Source organism: Schistocerca piceifrons, chromosome 5 (assembly GCF_021461385.2).
Source record: "Schistocerca piceifrons isolate TAMUIC-IGC-003096 chromosome 5, iqSchPice1.1, whole genome shotgun sequence".
NCBI lineage: Eukaryota > Metazoa > Arthropoda > Insecta > Orthoptera > Acrididae > Schistocerca > Schistocerca piceifrons.
The window spans coordinates 636,772,326-636,786,980 of record NC_060142.1 but is presented as its reverse complement, the minus strand read 5'-3'; positions in this window follow the sequence as shown (position 1 = coordinate 636,786,980).

The following is a 14,655-nucleotide window of genomic DNA, read 5'->3' as shown; positions in this document are numbered from 1 at the left end:
GGCATCACCACAACGTTTCACCAGGCAACGGTGGTCAACTGCTGTTTGTGTATGAGAAATCTGTTGGAAACTTTCTTCATGTCAGCACGTTGTAGGTGTCGCCACCAGCGTCAGCCTTGTATGAATGCTCTGAAAAGCTAATCATTTGCGTATCACAGCATCGTCTTCCTGTCGGTTAAATTTCGCGTCTGTAGCACATCATCTTCGTGGTGTAGCAATTTTAATCGCCAGTATTGTACATTCAAAGCAACAAGACAGCACATATACTTATTCCAATATTTAGTATAGTAAAGTTTCTTCTTCCATGAGTGTTCATTGCAACACCATTTACCTAACCAAGTTTGTGAGGATGATAATACTTTGTTTTCAGTTAAGGTGGATACGTTATTTATTTTTAGACAGTATCTGCCTCATTAATTACATATCTTACAAATTTTTTCAACCAGTTTTCTTACCCATCATTGAAGTACCAAACCGTACAGATGGTCGACTTATTCGTTCCTATATGTTCCCACGACTCAGAAAAGAATGCACTTAATTACTTGTTACTACCATGCCAACTGACTCTGTTCCCATCAAATAAATTTAACGTAACAGTACAGTGGTCTAAAACAGCCCTTCATTCTCCATGACAAGTGCATTTCCATTGATGCACAGCAACCAGTTACTAACGTGTCATAGTCAGCCACAAAATTCACAAAAAGCCTGAACTATAGCGCCTGAGATACAAGACAGGATATCACTTATTCCATTACAGCAGAGGTTGAATTAACTGGCTTGGTTAAAAATTCTGTGACCTTGAAAATCTAAAATTAAAAGCAAGCCATTTTCTATTAGCACTGGCAAACTGGACTTCATCAAGATAAAACAAGCAGATTCTATGTTATGAATATAAATAGTAATTATCTGAATAAGATTGCCACAATGGCCATTCAACAGACTGAATGGCCGTTCAACAGATGGAGACCAAGCCGGCTAATTCTGATCACAAAAAACCACCTCTTGATCTATAAGACGAGCTATTAAACCGTAATATTGACATAAAAATGAAGTAACGCACTACAGTGAGTTTCATTTATCATCACTTGTTACTCAATAGGAATTACACGGACAATATATCCGTAGAAATACAAGCAATGAGGAGAACAAAAGAAGAACTAACAAGAGAAGAATGGAAACAAGTGACAAAAAATGAAAGAGATTCTCCGTTTTACTCGAGGAGATAAAAATTGAATCAGCGTTATTGCGATTCGAGCCCAAACATTCTGCAAGTTCTTTTCTCGTCATGGAACTATTTTTTTCGTTTCAATAAAACATACTCAGTGTAAGTTACTCATGATAAGGAAAGAAGAATATTGTTACGCTTCAAGCAGCACTGCACAGTTAGGTGGGAAAGTGATTCGTATGTGAATTTTGTAACTGTTTTAACAACTGATTCTTATTCGTAACTGTACGGCAGTTGCAGCTTTCTTCCGGGAAGGGCTATATCGTCCACCACGAGCACTGCTCGCTCCTCAGTTTACAGACTGTACAATACGGGGAAATTAATGTGACGACTTTCTGATACTTAACGCTACCAAACTACATGGTGAAGTGACAATATGGGTCCTCAAAATGAATTTTAGTGCCATATGACATTAGTGAACCTAAGTGGCGCTAATCGAAATTATCGTTTTTCGCCAGTGCTACAATTAATTCTTCAAATCACTGTTTAATTATTTCGAGGCACATATACAATTTTATTATTACGGCTAAAATATCCACTAAAACTCCGAAATAAGCTCAGAACTGTTAATACCACCTATTTGTATTGCTCGACGAAAGTATTGGAACAGGGCCGGTACCATTCCAAAATACCGTCACCAACCCCTCCCCCCCCCTCCCGCCTACGTATACGCGCTAGACATGAAATGTTTTCATAACACCGTCACCTTTCCAAAGCATCGTTAGTCGACAAGGTCGCACGCAATGTATCCGGCATGTGTTGACTCTCTAGTCTTTATTACCGGCGCGGGGTTGTGACATAGAGAGAGAGAGAGTTAGCGCCATCTCTCTCTACGCACGCAATGTATCCGGCATGTGTTGACTCTCTAGTCTTTATTACCGACGCGGGGTTGTGACATAGAGAGAGAGTTAGCGCCATCTCTCTCTATGTCGCAACCCCGCGCATACATACACGCGCTAGGCAGGACCTATATAAATCAATGCCCGACCTACCTCACTCTCACACTGCTCGTATACTTCATTCATCCAGTACTTTCACGTCTTCGTAATTAAACGTGTAAAAATGAAACGATCAGGAACCGCCAGTGACAGCAGCAGCAGCAGCAAACGTGCTCATGTGGAAGAAGTTCCATTCCCTGGTAAGTACATTTTCAGAATTCTGATATCTACACCCTTTAACTCTGTGTATGAGTGCTACATATCTTTTATAATGCTCTCTATAAAGATCGCTCCTCCACTTGTTCTGTGTGTGTTCCGGCTTACGTTTTTTACCCTTTTGAATCTCTCTCTCTATAAAAATTGGTTATCCACGCCTTTTTTTTACCTCTAACTTGGGTGTCTGAATCTTTTATTTTAACTGTTACATTTGTTTTGTACTGCTCTCTATAAATATTGTTCATCCACGTGTTGTATGTTACGTGTTATACCCGTTTTCGATCTCTCTCTGTAAAGTTTACTAAGTCTTTTAATGGATTTTATGTTTGTGTATGTGTTAAGTCTTATAACCGTTTTGGACATCTCAATGTAAAGAATGACTTTCCACATGTTGTATGTGCTATAATTAATTTACTGTATCCGCTATAAAGATAGAGCTTCCACGTGTTGTGTATCTGTTATATTCGTTGTGCAGTGCTCTTTGTAAATATTTCATTTCGATCCTTTTTTTTAAATTTACTGGTCCGCTTATTTCTCTATCACTTAACTGAAAGCACACTTCCCTTTCCATATGCGATATTATATTCAGTCTTCTCCATCTTTCTAGATTTCTTCCAGCAAATCTTGGTTGATCTAGACAACCAGATCGAGATGGAAAGGGCTCAAGCGCAGCTCGAATGTAAGTACATTTATAATACAATCATACTTCTTAAACTTAAATAATTTCATCTAATATATACCCGTTTCCTGATTGTATACATTTAGTCCTCATAAGCCGGTCTTTTCTTTGTAGATGCGCCTAATTCAGAATTCGGTTCAACCACCCAAAACGTTCAAGGAGGCGACGGTAGCGTTCAAACGGCGCCCGCCACACAGGACACTCAGTCTTTAGAGGAGGAGGAGACCAACCTGCCTGACCCGTTTGAGGAGGAGATCAACCTACCTGAGTGGTTTGAGGATCTACTTGATTTTGGCAATGAGTTGCTCAAACCATGGAGTCAGAGCGGAGAAGGTGAATAATTTTGAACATTAACATTCCTTCACATAACCACCATTATCTACTCTTATTGTTATTATTTATCGCTCTTTTAAATATAAATCACTAAATTAATTTTTTTCCTTATTTATCTTACAGGTATATCACACGGCGTAGGCCGTGTTCCTAGAGCGGTGGTTGCGGGGGCGGGACTCGGGCGCACCGAACCGCAAAGACACGCCGCGCCTTGTGTAGCCCCTATAAGGGCTTCGCGGGAGGCGGATGCAGAACACGCACCAGCTCCTCCCCCAGCGCTGTCGCAACCGTTTGGCTGCGCAGCCCGTCCGCCATCGCCACAGCCTGGGCCTTCAAACCGGCTGTCACCCCCTCCTCCTCTAGAAGCAGCAGCTCACCGCCGCCGCCCACGCAAGGTATGCGTTCCGAGACGTATACCTCTCCCCGCAAATGATGATGATGATTACGATCACCCATCACCAGCCCATTCATCTATCGGGTGGACTCCTAGTTGTAGCAACAGTAATAATAGTAATTTCCTTATGGCTAGCGGTAGTTCTCTCACCCGTCCTATCGATAACGAAGTCGATCAGAATAACGGCGTAATGACTCCCTTAGAATACTCAGCAGTTGCTAGAGCGTTTGAGGGGCGAATCTCTTTCACCAGAATTGAGAATCCAGGCGGGAGGTATCGCGATCCTGTAAGGTTTTTGGAGACATGCCTCCCCGTCTTGGAGACCGAGCTCCTCAAACTCTTAGAAGATCCGGAATTTAATGCCTTTAAATGCAGTGCTGTGTTATGCTGTGAACTGAGTCACCCCCCTAAACATCAAGGTGACGCGGAGACGGCTACTCTGCATTATATATGGGGTGACAATGGCGTTATTTCTCGGAGCACATCGATTGCTGAGTGGTATCGAGAATCCACCTTGAGCGCTATTATGGCCCGATTTTCCGAGATGGAAGTACGTGGATCAGTGAAAGCACTCAGCAGTATACCACACCTCGACATCCATATACATGTCTATGATCCAATGAATGGAGGGTCCAGTTATATAAAACTCCCTATAGATATTGAGAAAAAGCAGGCGTGCATTAATGTTCAAAATAACTATGATAATGCGTGTTTTGGATGGTCAGTCCTGGCTTGCGAGAGAAATTACAATTACAAACATCATCCCGAGCGTCCCAGCAGTTACAAAGTCAAAGATATTAAGAGACAGTATAACTTTGACGGAATAGAGTTCCCTTTAAGAATCCAGGACATACCTAAGTTTGAGGCTCAGAATACCGCAATATCGGTCCACGTTTATGGCCTGGAGAAGAAAAGCAAGTCAGATGAGCAGAACAAGCATATAGTAGTAGGCCCCCTCCATTTCTCAAAATTTGCAGGTGAACGAGAGTTGCATGTCAACATGCTGCTCTTCTCCGAACGTGATAATTATCACTACGTCTGGATCAAAGACATGTCCCGACTCATTTCCTCCCAGTTAAGTAAAAATGATCATAAACGACATATTTGTATAAGGTGTTTGAATTATTTTTCATCTCAAGAGTTATTAGCGACACATCCATTAGATTGTGCATGCAAGGACCCGGCACGTGTTGTTATGCCCACTGAGGAAAATAACTTCATTAAATTTAAAAATGCTCACCACCAGCAGCGTTGTCCTTTTGTTGTGTACGCCGATTTTGAATGCTTTCTGGCTCCTATTACTCGTTGTGAAGGGAATCCCTTAGCCTCACACACAACCTTCACACAAAAACACGTACCTTATGCGGCTGCGTTCCAAGTTGCATGCGCATATGATTGTAAACTTAATAGCTATCAGTCTTACGTAGGGAACGACCCGGCGGTTTGGCTTCTCACAGAGCTTGAAAAACTTTCTTGGCAAGTTCACAAGCTCTACAGCATCAATATTCCCATGACCAAATCAAAGGAAAATGATGACTTGTATGAAAAGGCTGTTAATTGTCATATTTGCGGGCTGGTCTTAGACAGAAAAGCGGAGACTCCTCGTAGAGACCATTGTCATCTTACGGGTAAGTTCCGCGGTGCAGCCCACAATGCATGCAACTTGAAGTATCAGTTACCTACACACATACCCGTCTTTTTTCATAATCTGAGCGGGTATGACGCTCATTTTCTCGTTGAGCACTTGGCTAAGTTCGGGATGAAGAAGGATCAGGTCAATATCCTGCCTGAAAGTGTTGAAAAGTACATTTCTTTTTCAAAACGAATGACGCCGAAAATTACGCTCCGCTTCCTTGACTCTCTACGATTTATGCAAACTTCGCTCCAGAAACTGGTTGAGACTTTACCTCGGAATGATATGCATATCACTCGATCTGCATTTACCGATGAGGAAAAGTTTCAACTTGCGACGAGGAAAGGAGTTTTCCCCTACGAGTATCTTGATAGTATGGCAAAACTCAATGAAACCAGGCTTCCCGACATAACTTCTTTTACCAGTACTCTCACTGGCGATACCATAACTATCACAGATTATGAGCATGCCGTTAATGTCTGGCAGGAATTCAACATCCCCAATTTGGGAGAATATGCAAGGTTATACATGGACACGGACGTTCGTTTGCTTGCAGATGTTTTCGAAAAGTTCCGGAGTGTATGTATGACCACGTACTCTCTGGACCCTGCCTTTTATTACACGGCACCTGGGTTGTCCTGGGACGCTATGCTCAAAAAAACGGATTGCAACATTGAACTTTTGACTGATGCTTCAATGCTTCTATTTTTTGAGCGAGGGATCCGCGGTGGACTTTGTCAATGTGTTCACAGACACGCCAAGGCAAATAATCCGCGGATGGGTGTCGAGTACAACGCATCCCTTGATTCTAGTTACATTTTGTACTTAGATGTTAACAATTTATATGAGCATGCTATGAAGCAACCGCTGCCGGTTGCCGGGTTCCAATGGGTGCCTGAAGACGAATTGAAGGGATTAGGTGGACAGATAATGGGTCTTGCGGCCGATTCTGATGTAGGGTATGTGCTTGAGGCAGACATCGCGTACCCTAATAATTTGCATGGAGAGACAAGCGACTTGCCGTTATGTCCAGAGCAACAAATTCCACGAGGAAGCACCATCCCTAAACTGATGGCCACTGTTGGGGATAAGCAGAGGTATATTATTCATTATCGTAACCTCCAGCAGTGTCTCAGATTAGAAATGGAGCTCATTAAAATCACCCGGGCAATCTCCTTCAAGCAATCCCCCTGGTTGAAGGAGTATATTGAACTAAACACCGAAAAGAGGGCGGTCGCGAGTAATGATTTTGAAAAAGACTTTTATAAATTAATGAATAATTCCGTTTTCGGGAAAACTATGCAAAATGCAAGAAATGAACGCGATATTGTTATTAGAACCGCATGGGAAGGGCGTTACGGCGTGAGAAAATGTATAGCCAGGCCAAATTTTAAGCGTGCCACTATCTTCAATGAAAACTTTGTTGCTGTGGAGATGTCGAAGACTGCAGTAGAGTTTATGAAACCCATCTATTTGGGGATGTGTATACTCGATATCTCCAAATTCTACATGTACCGATTCCACTATGAGTTTGCGAAACCTCATTTCGTAGATCCAAAATTACTTTATATGGATACAGACAGCTTTATCTACTGGATCAAGAACTGTGATCCATATGAAGTAATTAGGTGCAATGGTAAAGAATTCGGCACCTCTTCTTATGAGATCAATAATCCTTATGGTATTGTTCCACAGAACAAGAAGGTTATCGGTCTCATGAAAGACGAGTCGAATTGTTTACCAATTGTAGAGTTTGTGGGACTGAGATCGAAAACATATGCATATCGCACAGTAGACGGGAGCACTCTGAGGCGGGCAAAGGGTGTTAGACGGATCGCGTCTCGTGCGCTTACGGTCGAGGACTACTTGCAGTGCCTGTACGGTCGTAGCGTTGAAGGCGCTCATCCACACATGGTTCAACAAACTAGCATTCGCTCACGAGCTCACGAGGTGTACACTGTGCTGCAGTCTAAAGTCGGACTGTCTCCTCATGACGATAAAAGAGTCATTTGTGAGGATGGGGTGGGAACCCTCCCATACTCACACTATTTACTTGAAACGAAAGTAGGGGTGGGGGACTCTGGTTGAGTGATAGAGAGGGAATGAGCGTGTGAATGTTATGAATGTGGGCTATGCGTGGAAATAGTATGGCTCTTTTATCATAGTGTAAATAGTTGATGAGAGTGTTTTGTTGCGTGTATCAGTTTGCGTGCTTCCATGCATGTCTGAGTGTGCGAATGAGCGCGAACTTGTGTTAAGTGTGTGTGTGTATGTAAATATAATCATTATTTTTTCAAAGAAAATCATAATATATAAAATAGTCTTTATATCTACATATTGCTGACCATTATTAATATATATATGAAAAGACTATAAATTTAGCCAATTAACTTCTGTATGAACAAAAAAAATAATAAAATTTTCTCACTTAATATATCCATCACTTCTACTCATTATAGAGCTTAGATTTTAGTTTGTAAGTTTCACCTAACGCTAGCCACCCAGTCAGAACTAGTTTTTAAGTGTATGGGTTCCACTAATTAAATTCTTTCTATATGTTCACTTGCTTATTCTAGCGGAAAATGTTCCTAGACGTCCACTTTAAAGAAAAATATATATGTTCACCTTGTTCTTGTAGTTGAAAATCTTTGAATCGACTTACTTGGAAAAAAATATATCTTCAATTTGTTGTTGTTCTTTTCGAAAATGTTTAGAGCCATTGACTTGAAGGAAATAGGTTTGGTATTAATTAAAAGTGCTTTGTTTTTCTGGTGGAACTTCATTAGCGACATTAGTTACTTTGTAAGATAGGGTAGTACCTCTGCATTAGCTTTAAAATTATATATATAATTTATCTGAAGAGAATGCTTATATATATTTCTTAATTATCTAAAATTGTTAAAAAAATTATCTAAAAAGATGTGGAATTTCAGATTTTTGGTTAAAAACCAATCTTATATCTGTAAACTCATATTTATATGTAATGTGAAAAATGTTAAATTCTGAATTCAATAATAAACTCAGTTATTTCCTTCTAAAAAAATGTTGTTATTATTTGATACCCTGATAATGATTATTCTTTTTATTAAAAATACTATAAATTTATTTATGTGTGTATGCAGAATACATACATACAGCCACATCGCACTGCATAAAGTTATAAGGTTTCCTGCTTTTAATCACAAGTGCCGGACTTCTGCTAGTTGTCACGAACACACACAGCCCACTGCAGCGCTATCTCTTACAGTCCTACGTCAACAGATACTTTAGAGATCGTAATCTGACGCATCGCTTTCCACAGCGGCCGCGAGGCCGGCAACTGGTGCAACCCCCTACCAAGCGTCAGCGGCTGCGCATGTCTGTCGATTTCGACGGAGACCGCGAGATCGGCATCCGCGCCTAACTATGACAGTAGGCTCATTCCACGTCAAAGGCCGGGGTATGTGTCTCTCTCGGACAGTTCCCTTCATATACAATATTGTTGTTGTTGTGGTCTTCAGTCCTGAGACTGGTTTGATGCAGCTCTCCATGCTACTCTATCCTGTGCAAGCTTCTTCATCTCCCAGTACCTACTGCAACCTACATCCTTCTGAATCTGCTTAGTGTATTCATCTCTTGGTCTCCCTCTACGATTTTTACCCTCCACGCTGCCCTCCAATGCTAAATTTGTGATCCCTTGATGCCTCAAAACATGTCCTACCAACCGATCCCTTCTTCTAGTCAAGTTGTGCCACAAACTTCTCTTCTCCCCAATCCTATTCAATACCTCCTCATTAGTTACGTGATCTACCCACCTTATCTTCAGCATTCTTCTGTAGCACCACATTTCGAAAGCTTCTATTCTCTTCTTGTCCAAACTGGTTAGCGTCCATGTTTCACTTCCATACATGGCTACACTCCATACAAATACTTTCAGAAACGACTTCCTGACACTTAAATCTATACTCGATGTTAACAAATTTCTCTTCTTCAGAAACGAATTCCTTGCCATTGCCAGTCTACATTTTATATCCTCTCTACTTCGACCATCATCAGTTATTTTACTCTCCAAATAGCAAAACTCCTTTACTACTTTAAGTGTCTCAGTTCCTAATCTAATTCCCTCTGCATCACCCGATTTAATTTGACTACATTCCATTATCCTCGTTTTGGTTTTGTTGATGTTCATCTTATATCCTCCTTTCAAGACACTGTCCATTCCGTTCAACTGCTCCCAAGTCCTTTGCTGTCTCCGACAGAATTACAATGTCATCGGCGAACCTCAAAGTTTTTACTTCTCCTCCATGAATTTTAATACCTACTCCGAATTTTTCTTTTGTTTCCTTTACTGCTTGCTCAATATACAGATTTATACAATATAAAAAGGATAAACTTACGATACTAGGGACGTTGGATGTCATAGAAAGAAAAAACACTCAATCTTATAAATTATTATTTATTTCTAATAAAAGTGAAAAGTAATTTTACATTCTCATATGGAGATACAAAAGCACTTTTTTGGTAATCGTTCTTCAGTCGATGGATGGATGGACATCCGTACTATTCAAGGTCTTGAATAGATGCAAATTTAAATATTTGACGCATCCAGGAGGTTTTGTCCTTTCCCTTCACGTAAACGATGGTGTCCTTGTGATCGAATAATTTAAGTGCGATCACCACATCTTTATAGGGTATGCCGGGATCATCCCAGTGAATTCCATGATAAAAATTAGTTAACCACAATGCACTGGTCCGTGTTTTACAAGATTTCACTTGCGTGAACGGTCTTGGTGATCGAATATTTGCGGAGAAGGTTTCAATTATTCCTGCGTCTCGTGTGTAGGCCACAAAAGCAACTTGTTTAAATACGAACTGTCTTCGCTCTCCATCATGGAATCCTTGACAGCATATTTTCATTTATACAGCTCGTTGCACAACACCTGTGAGCGGAGAGTAATTGATTATTCTGTCGTGTAGGACTAATGCATATGCAGCGGTGTGTTCTGGGAAATTTGTCGATGATTCAAATTCAATTCGAACGTCTATAGGTCCAGACTTAATTATCTCATTCTGTTTAGAGCAGTCTATTACAATGATCGGTGAAAGCTCTTTGAACTTACGAGGACTCAGTAGACACCCCCCTCCCTCTCCTTCAGCAATTTCATAGTAAGAAGGACGAAACCTTGCATACATGTCATACGCGAGGCTGTATATTTTTTCATTCCATTGCAGATGTAGATTGTCATATGGGTAGAATTCTGAATTGAGGTAGACTTTGGCGTTAGTTAACTTGCAGTTATGGAACACGGTGGAATCGTTTGATGTATTTGCTCTTCTATCAGTCTGAAACGCAAGTATAATGAATCTGGGTGTCTCGATATGACTGGAGGTCTTAATAGCCCATGTTTGTCTGCTCGCGGTCGGTAACATTGGATACTCAAAGATCTCCCATGAGCGGAAGGTCAGTGACAGAAATGTACCTGAATTCAACACTTTCAAAAGCTTCAATCGTTCCTCGTCGCATACACTGACGTGAGGCATTTTCCATATTAATTTGTTGATTGTGATCCTATTCTCTTCTTGAGCTCCTTGAATGTACGAGTTATTGTCTGTCACACTCCGCACGAGAATAAGATCCTGTTTAGCGTTCATAATAATCTGTCTCATATCCTCAAAATATCCCATAAGTATTTTTAGAGGTATGCATGCAGTAAATCGCTTGTACTCCTGGGGTGTTCTACCCTCCGCATCGTCTATGAACCATCCAGCATTTTCTAAACTGTGCAGATCTGCTGGTGATGCCGAGACGTATGTTTTAAGGGTCGATGTTAGACCAACATTGCGTGTACGATCAATCTCAGAACCATTCAGTTCATAGCGAATCTCTTGGAAGAGGAATGCCAATGCGTTGCGTGTCAGCTTGGACCCCACTGTATCGGTGCCATCAGTTTTCTTGAATGACCCTTCGAGATATATGAAACTCTTGCACGGAAGAGTGAGTGTGTCCTGGTGCTGTATGACAATCCTGATTTCATCATTCTTGTTAAACGTGGTTGAAGCGTAAGATTTATGAGAGAAGTATTCTTGACGTATAATTCTGTCATCATACTCTACTGGATTTGTTATATTGAGTGATGACGTCATTGCAGGGTTTGAGACGAACTGATTTAAGAAATTCGTAGTTCACAGGTGTTATCAGTTTGCTGTTCAGTAGCGAAATGGCGCGCTGTGTATTGCGTGCCCTTGTTTTATACCGCAAGCCCATCTTGTTTTAGATGTAATCGTATAATGATTTCCTCACCGCGAAAGTCGACAAGTTTATTATTCTGATTCACAATACGCAGCTCCAAATAGCCCAATGTCTGAGCAGTCACTGGAAGGTATATTGCATTGGCAGGTGTCTCAACAATCTTATAGCCCGCTGCAACTGAGGGGAAGAATCCGTAAATAGTGTGAATGAGAGTATCGTTGAGATAGGAATTCGTAGCAATGTTACACTCGACACGTATTGTGCTGACTGGGAGTATATCCACAGACTGATTGGACTTGTAAAATTTAGTTGGATCTTTCTTCAAAATCTGCCATTTTGTGAATCCAAGCAGGGGTCCTATTGAATGTTTCTGGCTAAAGTCAATCGTTGCATTTAGAGTCCTTATTTCAGATTTAAGTGTATTGATGTTTGCACGTAGTTCAATACCTTTTCCAGACTGTTTTAAGAGTTCGTTTAAATCGTCAATATCGTATGCACCAGATTCTATTTCAAGAATATCTTTGTCACCATTAATATCGAGATGCAGTTTATTGTTATTGTTGGTGATATTCGGGATGCTGTTGTATGTCTCCAGTCCAATCAATGCAACACTCCATTGACCTCCACTCAAATCAATTAGTGGGAAGTAATTTGCACGCAATACAGATGACCGTCCTTTCAACGTCAAAGTGTACGACATTGGATCTGAACGTCAACTGATGAATGAAGGTTTAAACATCCTGCTTATATACGTTAGTTCTTGTTCTTATTCTTCTTCTTTGTGAACGTCAAGAGACAGATGATGCAAAGATGCCCGCAGAGGTATGTATTAAAGTCCTGATACCGTTGATAATTGTATAGCACATGTCTTCTGTGAGTGAAGTATTGCTGTAATTCTTCGGGTGGTTGCAGGTCACCAAAGGAGTCGAAATAGTAGACTACCCCAGCGTCTTTCATAACGTACGCCACCCAGTGGGTGCCAGGACCTCCGACAACATCTAAATTCACAATACCGCATTCACCAGTTTTCCACATAGCCTTAGGTAATGTATTCCTCATAAACACACCACGGAATCTTGGTATCTTGAATTTATGTCTAACAAACTTAAGAAGGTCTGTATTTGTGAGTGGTCGATCTGGTAGGACCGCTATTGGGCTTTTTTTTATTTATGAATAGACCAAGACCCTTCGTGTACGGTTTCAAGTATAGGCCTTTTCCAATGACTGCTGCTTCCATCATGCGGTTATGTCTTCTCGCCTCTTCTAACTGGGTTTGCGAGTTTTGCGCATTCTTGACTGTTCGAGCGATAGCTGCAGCCCCACCGGCGAGCGAACCTACCGCTGAGAGCGCGGAGAGGGCTGGGATGAGAAAAGGAATAAAACCGCCGAATGTCTTGGGTATTGGTAGAATGCGAGGTGCTTTAACGGATCTTCTCGTTGGTGATTCTTTGTCCTTCATTGCGTTTTTAGCTGCATACATCGCTGTCAGGATACATTTCTTCAAACAGCCCTTCTTGTTCTTCATGTTTAGTGCGCGACGTGCAGCGTTCATAACGCGCTTGAAATTCATCACTCCTAATCCTAACTTGATTTTTCCGCGCATTGTTTTATCAACTGCGAATGCCGCGATGCGTTGACCTATACCAATATCTTTTCTTTTCCGTATCGCCTTAGCTTTATCAGCTAAAATCCTATCTGCAATGTGACGACTTGGTAGATCTTTATTTGCTTCGTATGCAATGTCGTGTTCCATGCACGCTTCGTCAAGCAGATTCACTCCCTTATCACCTCGCGCCAAGCGTTTCTGAAGCTTTGTGCCAGGTCCGCAGTAGTTATACCCCGGGATGTGTAATTCCAAAGGTAGTTTGTCCAGAACACCACCGCCTCCTCTAATGTGCCCTCGATCGCGCATGTCAGGCTACTGTGGTGGTTGTGGACGATGAATGTTCATTATATAGCAAATATGGCATCAATCCAACTGTTTTGTGTAGCAGGAAAACCAAGCCATTTGACTAGGGCTTTATTTCCAAGTCGTCTTATGACTCTCTCCACGAGAAAAAGATCTGGTTGTGAGCTCTTCTGCATCTCCTCAGTGTAGAAGGAGCCTGCAATTTCTTCACCTTTACTGTCTTTCAATAAAAAAGTTCTAGGATTCTTTCGCTGCACATTTGAAACTGTAAATATCTCAGTTGACCAGTTCGGTAGGTATGATTTCTCAAATGCGGTCTTGTGTTTTGAGATACGCACCAAATCACCTACATTAAATTTCTGTTTGCGTGGATCCAGTATCTTAATGTGAAAGTATACCGTATCCATGAGTGTGTTATCACGAACATCAATTGGCCGCATTTTTATTGTGCTATGTTTGGTTCTATTATATTGAGCAATTATTTCTGGGTGGATATCTGTCCATTTGTATGAGCCACGAAGGTTAAACCGCATCCACATTCTGCCTTTTATTGTTCTGTTCAAGCGCTCTACGATACTTGCCTTCAGGTGAGTGAATGTCGAGTAGTGATGTATTCTATACCGCTGCATCACTGTCTTGAAGTACCTATTGTAGAACTCACCACCATGATCGGTTTGGAGATTGTCCGGGCATCGATTGGTTCCTATCTGTAGCAAGCGTTCAAAAGCACCAGCGACATTTGGTCCGGTTTATGTCTTGACTGGTACTGCCCATGCAAATTAGGAGTATGTATCAATAACAACTAAAATGTATTTGAAGCCATTATTCTCATGTGAATATTGTCGCATATCTACAAGATCAGCTTGCCACAAGTCATCCATCCCTTTAATCATGACATGCCTGCGCGGGTATGTTTTGCGTGCTGGTTTATGTAGTTCTCGAACTACGGTCTCCATACTTATTCGACGATACTTCTCTCTCGAAGCTCAGAGATTATGGAGATAACTTCATTCGAATGAGCTGTATTACCTGCAGCAGCTGATGCCATGAGCAGACGTAGTCGATCTATTAGTTCGTTGGGGTCGTCATAATATATATA